The 15,367-nt window shown below is 31.4% G+C and overlaps 1 pseudogene; it reads left to right on the top strand.

Annotated features, from left to right (window-relative positions):
* The first annotated feature begins 1,256 nt into the window (after positions 1-1,256).
* Positions 1,257-15,367, top strand: part of LOC124973741 (cyclin-dependent kinase 17-like) — a 28,134-nt pseudogene continuing 14,023 nt past the window's right edge.

The raw sequence follows: 15,367 nt of genomic DNA on the forward strand, positions 1-15,367 counted from the left end.
GTGGTTGTATATTTTTCTTGTAGTGTTTATTTTTAAAGGCATAGTAAATATAACATGGAGATGGTCAGAAACAAAATTATTGCTACTTGTAAATTTGTACATGATACCCTCCATTCAGGCTCTGAGAAAACAAAAATTATTACATCACTAGTATCTTATGTAGAGTTCACCTGTTCAGCAAACTCAACTACATAGAATAGAGCCTTAGAAGGAGACAATAAGCTAAACATAGACAGAAATAGGTAAACAAAGGTGGTTGATAAATCATGTATTTTAGCATAAATGAGTTTTTTAATACATTAGTTGTAGATAGATATAATTCCTTTATTTATTTATTTTTATGTGGTACTGAGAACTGAATCCAGTGCCTCACATATGCCTAGCAAGCACTACAAAACTGAGCCACAACCCCAGTCCAAGCATAAAGGAGTTTATGAGGACCTTACTCTTATGTAGGATAATGCTTATAACATAATGGTGATCTGGTAAACCTGCTCATTGCAAGTGAGAAAGTAAGTCAGAAAGAAGTGATGGGTAAATTGTTGAAGAAATGGGTTTGGGAGCAAGTACATTATTTCATCATTTGTAAATCTACACCATGAATTGTATCATTCATTTATGTATGTATAAGAAAGAAAAAATGCTCTCAATTACATTTTGACATCCTATTAATTGTGAAATACATTCTGATTTCAGAGATGCTATAATGTGGAGGATAAAGTCAATGGCAATCCTGTTGTTAAGTCTAATTATTTGTTATTTGTCTGACTTGTACCAGGGAACTTCTTTGAGAAAATTTTTTAATACATAAAGAGGGATAGTAAAAGGTCAAAGTTTATTCTTTATCCTTTTCTCTTTACCTCTCCTAACCCATGGTTATATCTGAAGATATCTGCTGACTGGTTCCTATGTGATTTTGGTTTGTAGGACTAGAATCTTTTAGAAAGAACATTTTAAGAAAATTTCCAATCCTTCTAAATTTCATTATTGTGATTGAATTCAAATTATGCAAAACTTCTGCTATTTTAATAATGCCAAATAAATATAGCATTAATTAGCAAATGCATCTTTTTTAAAAAAAGGTTGAATTTTGTGATGTTTGGCAAATTAAATATTCCTGATTATATTCATCATATTCCTGTTTTGAAGATTCCCAGGAAATTCAGAATGACATTATTTTCTTGAGCAGTAAAATATTAATAACTTCACTTTTGTGTTCATTCTTTCAGAATTTTTTCAAGCCACATTCAATTGATAGGATGAAAAAGTTTGAGAGAAAGCTATTCCTCACTCTTTGAGGATGCCAGAATATTGGTGAATCATAATCTGAATTAGCTGAAAATATGACTACCAAAGAAAACAGCAGCAAGGATAATAGTACATATTTGGGATGGAGAAGATGCTTCCCCATTTTAATTTATAAACAATGTGAATATACTGTCTAGATAAAGTCATAATAATGACCTTTTATTTCTCTCATTCCCTGGTGTTTTAGGAGACACAACATTGTATAACTTTCTCTTGCTTACTTGACTATTCTGCTTTCACTCCAACATTGTTACTATGCCTATCTCAAGTCATAATGAATTATTCCATCCCATATTTCTGTATTTAGTAGTTCATAAATAATGATATATTGCATAATATTATCCTAATTGTTAAATATCTAGTTTTACATTTAAATTAACATTTAAATATTTGTGCTAGTCTTATAACCTGAATTAATTCAGCTTAAAAATGCATAGAACATTTGTGAAATTTGTGGTCTCAGCGTAGTTTTTCAACATGCTATAAGCATATGGAATCTTTACTAAATTCTAAGGTTAATCATAAATAAATTTTATTGTTTTTCAATTTTATGTTTGTCACAGACTTTATCTGTAGTACAGAGCACATAGAGCAGGTAGGCATATAATGTTTCTTTAATGTGATAGGCCTTTTTACAAGTCAAAGTAGTAATACACAGATAATGATATAAAATAAAGAGCTTGTTACAGTGAATGAATTAAAATGTAAACTGAGTCACATTTTTAGAACAAGTCTACATATTCAAAATGAAAATATCCCTAGGAATGTCATAATTACTAGAAAGGAGCTTACATGACTGGCTGCCAGTGTGTCATGACACACAGATTACCTTCCCTCACAGTGCCAGAGATTCTGCTCTAGAGATTTGTGGAAGTAGGTAAAACATGGTCACCCTCACCTCTTGCTTTGCATGTAGATGCTTGTGCTGTGAGAGAGGAAAAGGCATAGTGGAAAGGAATCTGCATTTTAAGTCAGAAGTCATGGGTTGGGATTTGATATGCTGAAATACTTTGTTGGATAACTCCAGGGAAGTCATTTAGTCTACCAAGACTTCAGATACCATATTTCCTTTTCTCTGAAGGGTTGTTATTTCCTCTAGGATACCCATCATGTTTTCAGAATAAATACTTTACAGATTAGTTTTCTTTGCTTTAAAGTCTACAACATTGTATCTATTTTCCCAGACCTCCTAGCTTCTGCTGAGATTTCACTGAGAGCTGTTGTTTTGTGTTTAATGTGGGACAGGAGAGATGGGCTAGTAGGAAATTTGAAATAATAATTTGGATATAGTCACACTAAGGAGGGGAAAAGTTGCCTTTGTATCAAATCCCAAAATTTACTATATAGTCTTAAATTTTTCTTGCAATATGATATCTGTGAGATACCTGAAACAAAATTCTAATTTTCTTTCAGAAACCCATTGAATTCTTGGTATTACTTAAATCCAGTGTTTTTGGGGGCATTTTATCATTGTTTTTTGATACCAGGGATTGATCCCAATGGTGCTTCACCACTTAGTCACATCTCTAACCCTTTTTAACACTTTGAGATGGGATCTTGGTAATTTGTTTAGGGTCTTGCTAAATTGCTTAGGACCTTGCTACATAGTTAAGACTACCTTTGAACTTGTGATCCTTGTTAGCATGCCCACCTCAGTGTGTTCATTTTTAAGGTAGAAGAGCCTTGCCATTATGTTTGCCAGTGATATTCAGAAATAAAATAAACACAGTATGCATCTTCATGGGTGGTTTATGGTACATGTTTATGGCAGGAGGGGTGGTAATGGGAATGGAACCCAGAACTACTCTACCATTGAACATATACCTAGTTCTTTTTAGTTTTCATTTTGAAACAGTCTTGGTAAATTGCTGGATTTGGTATGGTGATCCTCCTACTCAAATTACCCAGGCAGCATGAGTCACTGTACCTGACTAGGACACTTTTTCTTTTCTTTCTTTTTTTGGGGGGTACTAGAAATTGAACCCAAGGGTGCTATAACACTGAGAACCACCCCCATCACTTTGTATTTTTTATTTTGAGAAAGGGTCTTGTTAAGTTGCTCAGGGTCTCACTAAGTTGCTGAGGCAGGCTTTGAATTCACAGTCCTTCTGTCACAGCCTCCTAAGCCTCTGAGATTGTAAGCATGTACCACAACATTTGGCTAGGACATATTATTTTTAAAAATTGCTTATTTATTAACATTTATTTTACACATTAACTTATATATGCTTCTGAGAATTGAACCCAGTGCCTCACACATGCAAGGCAAGTACTCTACCACTGAGCCACAACCTCAACCCCAGGACATATCCTTAATGAGTATTTTACCACAAGACATACCTCTTTTTTTAAAAAAGCTATGAATCAAAGAAAATGAACCTACTTTTTTGAGAGCTAGTTAATATTTTAGACTAATTGCATATTTTCTGAAATAGTTCAGTATTATTTATTAAAAAATGCTTAGTTTACAACCTGTTGAAATGTTTACAACATGTAATTGTTTTCAAGTAGTATATATTGTTTTCTTTAATAACATTTCCTTTTACAATAGTAACTTGTGACAGGTAGTAAAGAAGAAAAAATAGAAACTGTTGAATTTATTCTTCAATAGACTTACTTGATATAATACTTGGGAGCATCTTAATAGATATTGAAGAGATTGCAGGTAGCAAGGACTACCACAATCTGATATTGCATATTCCCTTGCATTCATTAATAGCTTTGACAGAAATTCTTCATCTTTTTGGTCAGTGCCTAATAATTGCTTCCATCACATTCTTTCCTTATGGACTTTAGGTTCATTGTTAGAATAAAAAATTTTATACTAAAATGTAGAATTTTATCTAAAGCACTTGCAAGAATAGAGAATTCTGAGTTCATCAGATTTTTTAAATGTTTAATTCTTTTAAATTTTTCAAAAATTAATTCATACCATTTCCCCTAAAATTTAAATATAAAATTATTATTCGAAGCAGCAATTCTGTTCCTAGGGTTATACTCAAAAGAGTTGAAACAGGTTTACAAAGTCTTATTCATATTATTTGCCACTTATAACTAAATAACTTTTAATTTTGGTACCAGGGATTGAACCCAGGAGCACTTAAACACTAAGCCACATCCTCATCCTTTTTTTATATTTTATTTAAAAACAGGATTTGTTGAGTTACTTAGAGTCTAGCTAGGTTGCAGTGGTTGGCTTTGAATTTGCAATTCTTCTGCCTCAGTCTCATGAACCACTGGGATTATACACATGCATCACTGTACCTGTCCTAAATAACTTTAAAGCATTATATTTTAGGAATGTTTCTGCTTGGTAATAGACCTCTGATTGTTTAAAGATTATTTATATTAAAATATCAAATTTGGGACAATAATTTCATAGTCTCTGTAAAACTGATACTTAAGTTCTTTTGTTTAATTCACTAATTGACACATTTTTCTAGATGTCTCTCAATAGGAATATAAGTTCATTTAGGCAAGGATTATATCTTTTATATTTTATAGCATGCTTCATCATAAAGCACATACGAGGTAGTAAGTTCATGAAAGAATGGATGTAAACAATCTTGAGATAGTTAAAGTCAACAAATGGATAAAATGAGTATATTAGTTTTGTGATTATCTAATTTTTATTACTTGAGAAAGGGATAGATATTAGCTAAATTAAAATATTTTTATAAATATTTTTCATAAGCAATTATTTTAACTGTACTGCTTTGTATGAATAGTTCCGCGCATGAGTTTATATATACTGATCTCTGTTACAATTTCAGTTTTCTGCTTTGCTTTCTCAATCCTTCCCATGTGATCCTGAATCTTGGGCTGGTGATGGAATGATTTTCAAATACTGTGAACCACAGAGACTTTGGTGAAGACTGGCAGGCCTCCACCATCTGACAGCATACATTCCTTTCTCCACCAGTACACAGACTCTTTCAAGAAACCCTCATTGTGGAGACCCCACAGTGACACTGGAGCAAGCCCTGGCTCCATCATGGCAATGCCCAGAAATGGAAGCAGATTTAGTAATTTGATTATTTGTCTATTTCATCTAACTTTCTGATTGTAGAATATGCATGTATTTAGGTTTCCATCTGCCAGCCTTTATTATCTGATTTCTCTTTGCCAGTTAAAAAAAACAAGTTAAGAGTAGGAAGGACATCAGAAAGATGGAAGGTTCTAGAGAGGGTATTTCTGATACTACAGAAAAGTAATATTTGAATACCTGTCCATCAGAAAGGAACCAAGTCCCATAAGAAGGACATGTAGAATTTCAAAATGATTGGAAACTTAGGGTGGTGCTTATTTAGGATTATACCTCTTTAGTGCTTGAAATAATCACTATAGACTAGTAGAGTAATTCGATTATCACCTCAGAGGTTACTCTTTTACTATTATGTTCTTTTAAATACCCAGAAAAGTACATATCTGAAAGATTCTATTTATTTTATGCCTATTTCCCTGATCATTTTTGGTGGTGTCTATTTTTAAAATTTTCAAAAAAACTTTTTATTTGCAGATGGGCACAAGGCCTTTATTTATTTATTTATTTTTATGTGGTACTAAGGAGGGAACACAAGTGCCTCACATGTGCTGGGTGTACACTTTACCACTGAGTCTCAATGACAGTCCTCCTAGTTTCTTTTTTAAAATTCATGATTGATTTGACTTTTGCATCATGTTATGTTTTTAAACGTAATTCAAAATTTCTTGAAAGTTTTTGGGGTACCAGTTTTGAACTCAGGGGCAATCAACCACTGAGCCACATCCCCAGTCCTATTTTATATTTTATTTAGAGACTGGGTCTTACTGAGCTGCTTAGTGCCTTGCTTTTGCTGAGACTGGCTTTGAACTCACCATCCTCCTGCCTCAGTATTACAGGTGAGTGCCACCACACCCAGCTAAACAGAACAATTTTATTCTTTCATTAGATATTTATATTTACTGAAGTTTCTGAGCATTTTTTGTACTGTTTGCATTCTTTCTTGCCATGGCAGATTATTTCCTGATGTGTTTCATAAAATTTGGAAATATGAACTCATGCAGTTTTTATCTGTGGGTAATAAATGTAGCCTTTACCTGTTTATGTGTGACGTTAAAAAATGGTGTGCTGCAATCAGTTCACACTGAGAGACGATTCTTAAATTTCCAGCAATTTTGTCTGTTAAACATTGCTATTATTAATTTTTAATCATATAGTTATAATTAAGATAAATTCAGAAGCAAAAGTAGTGATTATGCAAGAGTGATTATTTCTGATTATTCTTGTGCTTTTTACTATTATTATCTATGTGGTAAGAGTTGATTTTGTGGTATATTTATTACAAAGAACCATGTAATGGTGTGCTACTGCATATTCTTCCCATTGTTACACATTCAGTGTTGTGTTGGTAGCATGAAATCTGCTATGGATGACTCATGTCAAAGGAAATTAGAAAACACTACAGGTCAGGACTTGACTGACTGTTGATTGTCTAAACCAGGGGCTTGTTAGTACATTTTTTAGGTTTCGTGGACTATGGTCTCTGTTGCATATTCTTTTCTTTGATTAGTAGCATTTAAAATGCAAAAACAAAACAAAACAAAATAAACAACCAAAAACATGTTTAGTTCAGGAACCACACTAAAACATCTATTCTTGTACTGGACTCTTGGTCTAGATTTAAGAAAGCAATGTTGAAAGTATTAGGGAATGAGATGAAATTTAAATTTACTGGATCTCTAGCTATTATGTAGTGAATGGCACAAAAATTAAGCAGGTAAGAAATCTCTTACCTACCTGAAAGGTTAGTAAAGTTCTGACATAAGCCTGCATTGTTTTCATTTTTCTTAATGGGATCAAAACTACCAATGAGCAGTTGTGTTTGAATAACACTTGTTTGTTAGTAGCATAACTTTGTTGTGTCAGGAGGCTTTCAAGTTTTTTTAATAGTCTGAGACTACCAAAGTTACATCATAATAATTTTGCAATAGACTGGTGTTTCTATGACTCAGTTGCAGTTTAGACACCCAAGTCTTCACCTTTTATCTCACTGTGCACCTAAACCCAAGCACTTTCCTGCCAGTATAAGCAACCACTACCAAGAAAGGGACAGTCTGTTTATGCTTAAGACCTCTTGACTTTCAGTTCTCTCTTTGTTAATTTGCTTCCTGGGTATTGCCTATACAGTTTTTGCAACCATGTTTACTTATTTAAGCAATATATTTTGATCTACATTTCATTGAGATAGGAAAATTTTCAAATGTTGCTAGAAATATAAGGCAGGTTTCAATTCTTTAACATTTTTTAAGTGTGACAAAAAAATTGTGACTGTAGATGTATCTGATATCAAATTTTAAGACATTAGGAATCAATCACCAATACAATCATTTTTTCTGCCAAGTTAATTTTTGTCTAGATGTCAACATAAAATTTTTCCAAAATTTCTTTATAATAGAAGTGTATTCCATTATCATTTGCAACTGCTTATGAATATGAATTGAACATTTTTAAATTTTTAGTATTAAGTTACCAAGACAAAACTACAGAAATAAGGTAAATTTTAATATTGATTTGATAAGAAAACCTTGAGTTTAATTTTTAAAGTACTATTTTTAAGTAAATATTATTCATTAAAAGTTTAAATGTATATTTCCAGGCTGTAATTTTTATTTAACTCTGGATAATGTCTTGAATGCAAGTTCTCTCATAATGTTTCATAATCCAAGAGTGTAAAAGGATTTTTTTAGTACTTCCTGTTTGAAGACATTTGAGTTAATGTTTTAATCTCTTCACTGCACACATATGCACCTGACTATAAAAGACTGTTTTGATCTGATTTTTGTATGTTGGTTGTCTATTATTTTACCTGCAATGATAATTACATAGTAGAATAAAATAAATATTCATTAAGTTAAACATTGTCTCATTTTCCAATGCAGATATTATTCAAAAATTTCTAAAAATGGGGTCAGATGTTGAGAGCAAGCTTCTGGGAATTCATCTGATGAAGTCCGGTCACCTACAGGTGTTTGTCTCAGAAATCAAAACCATAGATATATGTCAATGGAGGTAACACTTTAAAAATATATAAACATACATTTATATGTGTTTTTTGAATATAAATAAACACACACACATATATATACATATATATTAAGTGAATATTGCAATTTGACAATTTTTATGAAGAGAGCTGTTATAATTATATCAGTGATTTATATTCTTAATATTTCCTTTTCCTAATTACTATTCCAAGGCAAGTACACATTAATCACAGAATTCTATATTATACAATATACAGAATATTCATTTTTAGTTCCCTGTTGAGCAAAAGTGATTTTCTTTTAGATTCCAGAAATCTAGACTGGCATCATTCTACAGAGACTTTTCAGAAAATGTGATTTTAGTTATATCTCTTTGAGATTCATTTGGATACTTCATATTCAGATTTTAAGAGAGAAAAATAAAATAGACACCTGATTTTTTTCCCTCTCTTGCTTTATAAGTGTCAGTGTCATTTTCTTTGTGGTTCATGGCACCTAGAAATCCCTACTGTACATAGTAAATTATTTCTCCATGTAAGTTTTTCAACATATTTCTGCTTTTTATCAATGGGATATTATAACTATGAAAACAGAAATAATTACTTATCATTTCAGTATGTACTGTATATTAATATTTTTCTACAAAAAGTGAAATCTTTAAAAATAGAAGTTTTTTTCTTATAGCTGTAGTCAATGAAGATTAAAGTTTCCTACTGGTAGATTACATTTTTATTGTTAAAAGAATGCTTCTGAATAGTTAAGGAAAACAATATCAGTGTTCTCTCTAATAAATTAACACTTTCAACTCTTGAGATCAAGTTGATATTTTCATAATTATATAGATATATCAAAATAATAAAATTGTTCTTAGTTTTATTTATAATATATGTGATTTTATCACAGGTATAAATGATGTTGGCATTTGGATCTATATGTAGATCATATAATTCTTTCATTTAATTATATATTTTCCCTCCAGAGGTTACATGGTATAGATTATATATATATATATATGCTTTTAGTTTAATTCATTTTAGTACCTAGAACAATTTATTTTTTCATTCCTCCCTTTTCACATATACACATGATCTACTTCTGATTAATCATGGCCTAACTGATAATTTCAACTTCACAATGCTGAAAAATCAATACACATTTATAAGAACCCATGCTTTACATTTTGAATTTTGATATTTTACCTGACTGGCAATATGCAGTATGATACTGCTTTGTGATGCTGTATCACAGTTCCCAGTTAGCCATGAAGCAACAGGACTCTATAGTGTTCTTTGTTGCTAAACTGTGATAATCAGTGAGTTAGGTATATTTAAGTGCATTTCCAACTTAATGATATTTTCATCTAATAATTGGTTTACAGGACATAACCCCATGATTATTTGAAGAACATATACTCTTATTCAAGAATATTTTTGGAGATTTTTTGTTTATTGTTCCAGATGAGTTTTAAGAATTTCATTGTTTTTGGCAAAAATCATCTTGGTATTTGATTTGGGTTATATGAAATATTAAAATCAATATGGTGATAACCACTATTGTTGCATTGTTTAGTCTAACCATTTGGAATATGGTATATATCTGTATTTAAGTCTTTCATCTCTCAGTAAATATTTACACAGTTTCTTTTTTATCTCTTGTTTTTTATGATTTTATAATAAAATGGTTTATTTTTATAGAATTTACATTTCTTGATATGATGATAGAGGCAAGTTTCTCCTTGAAGTTTGTCTCAGCTCACATTCTACAGTGATGATACCACCATTTACCAACAATGAGTCCTGCTTCCTCTAATGTTGAAGTATGAACACTAGAGAAACATACCAAGCCAACCATATTAAGCAGGTTTTATTTAAAGGTAATAATACAGACTTCTCCCTGGAGGGATAAGGGGCCACGGCTGGTATTCTAAAGTCCCAAGAAGTGAGTGCACCCTACATCTTTTATAGGTTAAGGTCTCTTTTGTTCTCCACTTCTCTCCTCCTTATCTCTCCTTCTTGCCTAGTGACTAGGCCTGGTTTTGCAGGTGAGATGTAAAAAGTGAGAAGTTGATGGGGCAGGGGTAGGACCAAAATGATTCAGCCAGGCAAGGGCCCAGGGGGCAATAATTAGCAGCTCCTTCCTTGAAGTCCTTAATAAGAGCAGGTAAATATGGTAATCAATGGGCTCCAGAGATCATTGACATTCCATTCTCCCAGAGGCAGTCTCCAACTTTCAGAGGCACATGACTTTTATGGCCTCCATTTCTTGATTTGACCTGATCCCCTGTTTCTACACTAACTGCCTGTCTCCAATTCTTGCTTCAGTTAAATGAAATGGAACAAATTTTACTTCTACTAACAACAAAAAGAAAACATTTTAATTTTCTTTCACATGCTGTATTTAAAATAATATCTACTTGTTGAATTATTTATATTGATCACATGTTGTATCTGCATGTTCCTACCATATCGTGTAATAATTTCAAAGTAAATCCAAGATAAATTTACTAATGGAATGACCCCAAAATAACTGAATCCAATTTGTCCTATGTCATTTCTGTAAAACTGCAACATATAATTTTGCTTGCAGTAGTAAATATTTTGCCTTCAAAATATTATATATAATCAAAATAGATAACTGTTAAACTGCAGTTAACTTCAAATTATTGCTACAAAAAATACTCTAAGGTACATGAATCAAAAGTCAAATGACCTGTCTTTTTTGTTTTGATTATTTTTCTTTCTGTAGGGTTTAATGAAATGGTTATTCCTACCTGCAGATATCAGTTTACCTGAAGGATATCTGGAAAAGTTGAAGATCAACAGTCCACCATTTCATCAACCATTGAGCTGTAGGTCTCATAGAGCTTTCTTAGTAAGTTTTTGGTATCCTACCTGCATCATCAGATTTGCTTTTTCTATTGTCTGAATGCAAATCTTTTAGTTTTTGGCAGTTATGGGAATTAAACCCCAAAATTTGCACACGCTAAGCAAACTCTGTCAATGAGCTAAAACACCAGCTCTTAACTTAATATTATATGTAAACATTCTGGGATTTATCATTTTCCATTCTTAAGGGTTTATTGGAATCCTTAACATGCATGCATATTGGAATGTGATTCAAGCTATGTTATAGTTTATTTTTGGTAAATTTTATTGATATATGCTAAATATGTGGAATATTTTCCACATATATCTTCTTAGATGTACTATACTAGATACAGTGAACATTTGTTAATATATATATATTACCCAGTGAGGTCCCCAAACCACCACTCTACAACTCAATGAGTATCTACAGTGTTAACATACCTGTATGAGTAGTATGTAGTTGAATAAAATTTTAAAAATCCCAGAAAGCCCCTTCTATTACCTTTCATTTCATTTAATACCCCTCATCTGTAGCCATGATCTCTGTCTCTTCTATACCAAAGATTAGTTTTATCTGCATTCATCATACTATTTTGACCATATTATTTTATAGTATGTTTTAATACCTGGAACTTTCTTATTCTCATAAGTACACATTCTTAGTTACCTTTAAAATGCTTAATACTTCTTTTCTTATTCTTATTTAAACCACTGAACTTGGTGTAATTTAGTATAGAAATATATTTTCAAAAATTTACATAGACATGGAAATGAATATTATTTAAATAGTTTGTACGTATGTATATACACATATGTACTAAATGCTTTGTATCTTGATATGTATAAAAGTATACAGTATGCATTTTTTGTGGTTGGTTCCTTTTGCTGTATTAAGTTTGTGAGTTTTATCTATGTTGTTGCATGTAGTGATATTTCATTGTTTTTGCTTCATGTTCTTTTACTATATAAGTATATTGTACTTTTTTAGTGTATTACAGTTTTTCAATTCTGTCGATGGTCATTTTGCTTCTATACAGTTTTTACTATTATCAGATAGTGCTAAAACCATTTCTGTGATTTTTTTTTGGCTTAACATATGTAACACTTCATACCTAGGAGTGGAATTATTGGATCATATTGTATATATATATATACAGACTTCCTAGAAAATATAAAAAGTTTTCCAAAGTAGTTGTACTAATTTATACTTCCAACATCAATGTATTATATTTCTAATAGGTCTTCTTGCCCATTTTTTAGGCTGTTTTTTCTTTTTTAATTTAACTTTCTGGTAAATAGTGGTCTCATTGTGATTTCATTTTGCATTTCATTGTCTAAGTTAAACACTTTTAAATATGTTTGTTGGTCATTTAGGTATCTTCTTTTGTAGATTAATTGCCCAAGTATGTTGTCTATTTCCTACTGGCTCTTGTACCTTTTCTTTATGGATTTAAGAAATTCTTTACATTCCACATAAAGGAACTTTGTCAGCTTTATGTTTTCCAAACATCTTCTAGAATGTTGCAATTGTCCTACCAGTTGCTATTGAAAGGACAGCTTTTCCTGGTGCACTTTGATCTTTGACATAAGTTCAGGTGATTGCATATTATGTCTTTTGGATGACTAGAATCCTCTACTAGGGATACATATAAAGTGTTGTAATAAATAAAATGGGCAAAAAGTAAGTGGCTGGCAAGTCGTAAGTCTTCAGAGAAGGAAGAACTTGAGATCGTCCTTGAAGGATAGTTAGGAATTTGTCAACTTGAAAATGCATCTATGAATAAAGAGTGCTCTAAGCAGATGAAATTTCATGCAATAAACTCAAAGATAGGAATGTGTATGTTATGTTAGGAAAATTGTAACAGATAAGAAGGTTTGATATGTAATGATTTATTTTAAAATAGGATTTCAAAGGATAGGATGAACCAGAGTACAAAAAGCATGAGATATCCATTTAAGGAGTGTGAACCTCCCATGTAATAACAAGTGTTTATTTAAACAAGTGCTGACATGATCACATTTTTCTTTCAAATTATAGCTTCAGATAAAGTAGAGAAAATGAACTATAGGGAAAGATAGACAAGAGGTATGTAGATGAATTAGGAATTTATTCCAAATTAGGTATGGTGTGGCCATCACGTGGAAAAAGAAAGTAGAACACAGACTCTAGATGTCATACTGAGAGAAGATAGAGAGAACCTGGTACCCAGCTAAACTTTGTGTCTGAGGAAGGAACAATTGATGATGACTTCTGTGGTTATCACAGCTATTTATTTCCTTTCCATATATTATCATGGGATTTTTTTTATTCACAAAAGCTTCTGTTTTGATTAGGTATTCTAAAGTATATAATTACTTTATTCTGAAATATATAAATACTTTATTCTGTATACACTCTGAGCACATTGACAAAGCATAACCAACTTAATTTTGGTACATGCCTGTGATTATCATAGTTTTGCACATCAATGCTTAAAATATTTTAAAATACATTTTGTCACTTGATTTTCTTGTGAAAAGTTTTCTTTGGCTATCAATTTTTATAAAAGATTTGTACTTAAATGAATTCTGAATTACATTTGTTCTGATTAGGAGTGAAAAATGATTTAATACCATGTGATAGCTTTTTGGGGGGATTATCAAACCCAGTCTCTCTAGCATACTAAGTAAGTGCTCTACCAATGAGCTGCATCCCCAACCCTTACCATGCAGTTCTCAAAGGTGTCATTTAAAAAGAGTTGTCTCTTGCAGTGTATGTGAAACCCTATTCTGAATGCTTAATGATTAGAGCTTTTATTATTATTGTCTGTTCCTATCTCCCATGCTTTTTGATTTTGAAATGACTTATTAGTTTCAGATTAATCATGCCAGCTATATTTAGATTTCTAACCATGCATCCCTTTTGTTATCATTTACATTTACTAAGCAGATTGTCTTTAATATATATTAAAAAATTATTCTTCAAAATGAAAAATCTTTACTTTGGTTAATATTTGAAGGTGTGAAGTAGGCAAATGAATGGGATAGTGGAAAAGGTGGGAAAAGAAAACTATTTTCCACAACACTAAGAATTCAAGTTTACATAGATGCCACATTCATTGTGTATCTAAAATTAGATTTTTTTCCTCAGTGAGTTCTATTCTTCAATATACAATCTGAATCTTAGACTTTATGTTTGAAGAACAAGGGTAAGATTAGAAATAGATGGAAAGCAGTAAAAACAAATATTCTTCACATGTATTATTAAGAGTTCAAGTTTCTGTGGATAACATACCATTCATCTTAGATGGGAATTAAGAAAATGAATCCTAGAAATCATTTTTGCTGGAGGGAGTGACAAGGAAGGGTGATGGGATCTATAAATCCATGGTACCAACCTCAAGTGGACCCTCAGTTTTGCATATTGCACTGTTTAACTCTAAGCAAGGAGCTGATCTCTTCTATATAATAGAACAAATGTTGTAAACCTGAAACTCCACATTTTCCAAATAACAATCATAAAAATCTGTCTACACTTTTCAATCATGTTGCCCTTTTGTCCCATCTCATCTTCTCAGGGTTATTGGAATACCTATTATATCTATAAAACTCTTTTTATGTTCAGTCTCCCTTTCTTAATTTCATCCTTCCCCTTGACTTTATATTTAAAAAACTTTAAATTTTAGATTAGCAGAGAAATCACAAAGTAAATACAGTGATCTTTACCATATACCCAGTTATTCCTATAATTAGTAGAATGTTACTTTAATACATTTTGTACAACTAAAGAACCAATATTGGTACATTACTATTATGAAACTCCACATTTTATTCAAATTTCACTAGTTGTTTTTTTTTTCTACCAACTATTTATGTCCCACAATCCCATCCAGGATACCATGTTATATTTAGTAATTATATTTCATATTAAAGATACTGGTTACTGGATTGGGAAGTTCTATGCAATACTTATACATAATTGATAATAAATGAAGTATTCTCTTAACACAGTTAAATATTAAACTAATGGGAAATCTTATAAGCTGATAGTCAGAATTCATCAGTTTTGTTGCATTTCCAATAATAGCATACCCAGTACAAGTTTTATGACACTTTTATGTGTAACATCAATAGAATGAAAGTCTATATATGAATATTTGTGTTTTTATATTAAAATATAAAATTAG

This window comes from Sciurus carolinensis, unplaced genomic scaffold (assembly GCF_902686445.1).
Source record: "Sciurus carolinensis unplaced genomic scaffold, mSciCar1.2, whole genome shotgun sequence".
Lineage (NCBI taxonomy): Eukaryota > Metazoa > Chordata > Mammalia > Rodentia > Sciuridae > Sciurus > Sciurus carolinensis.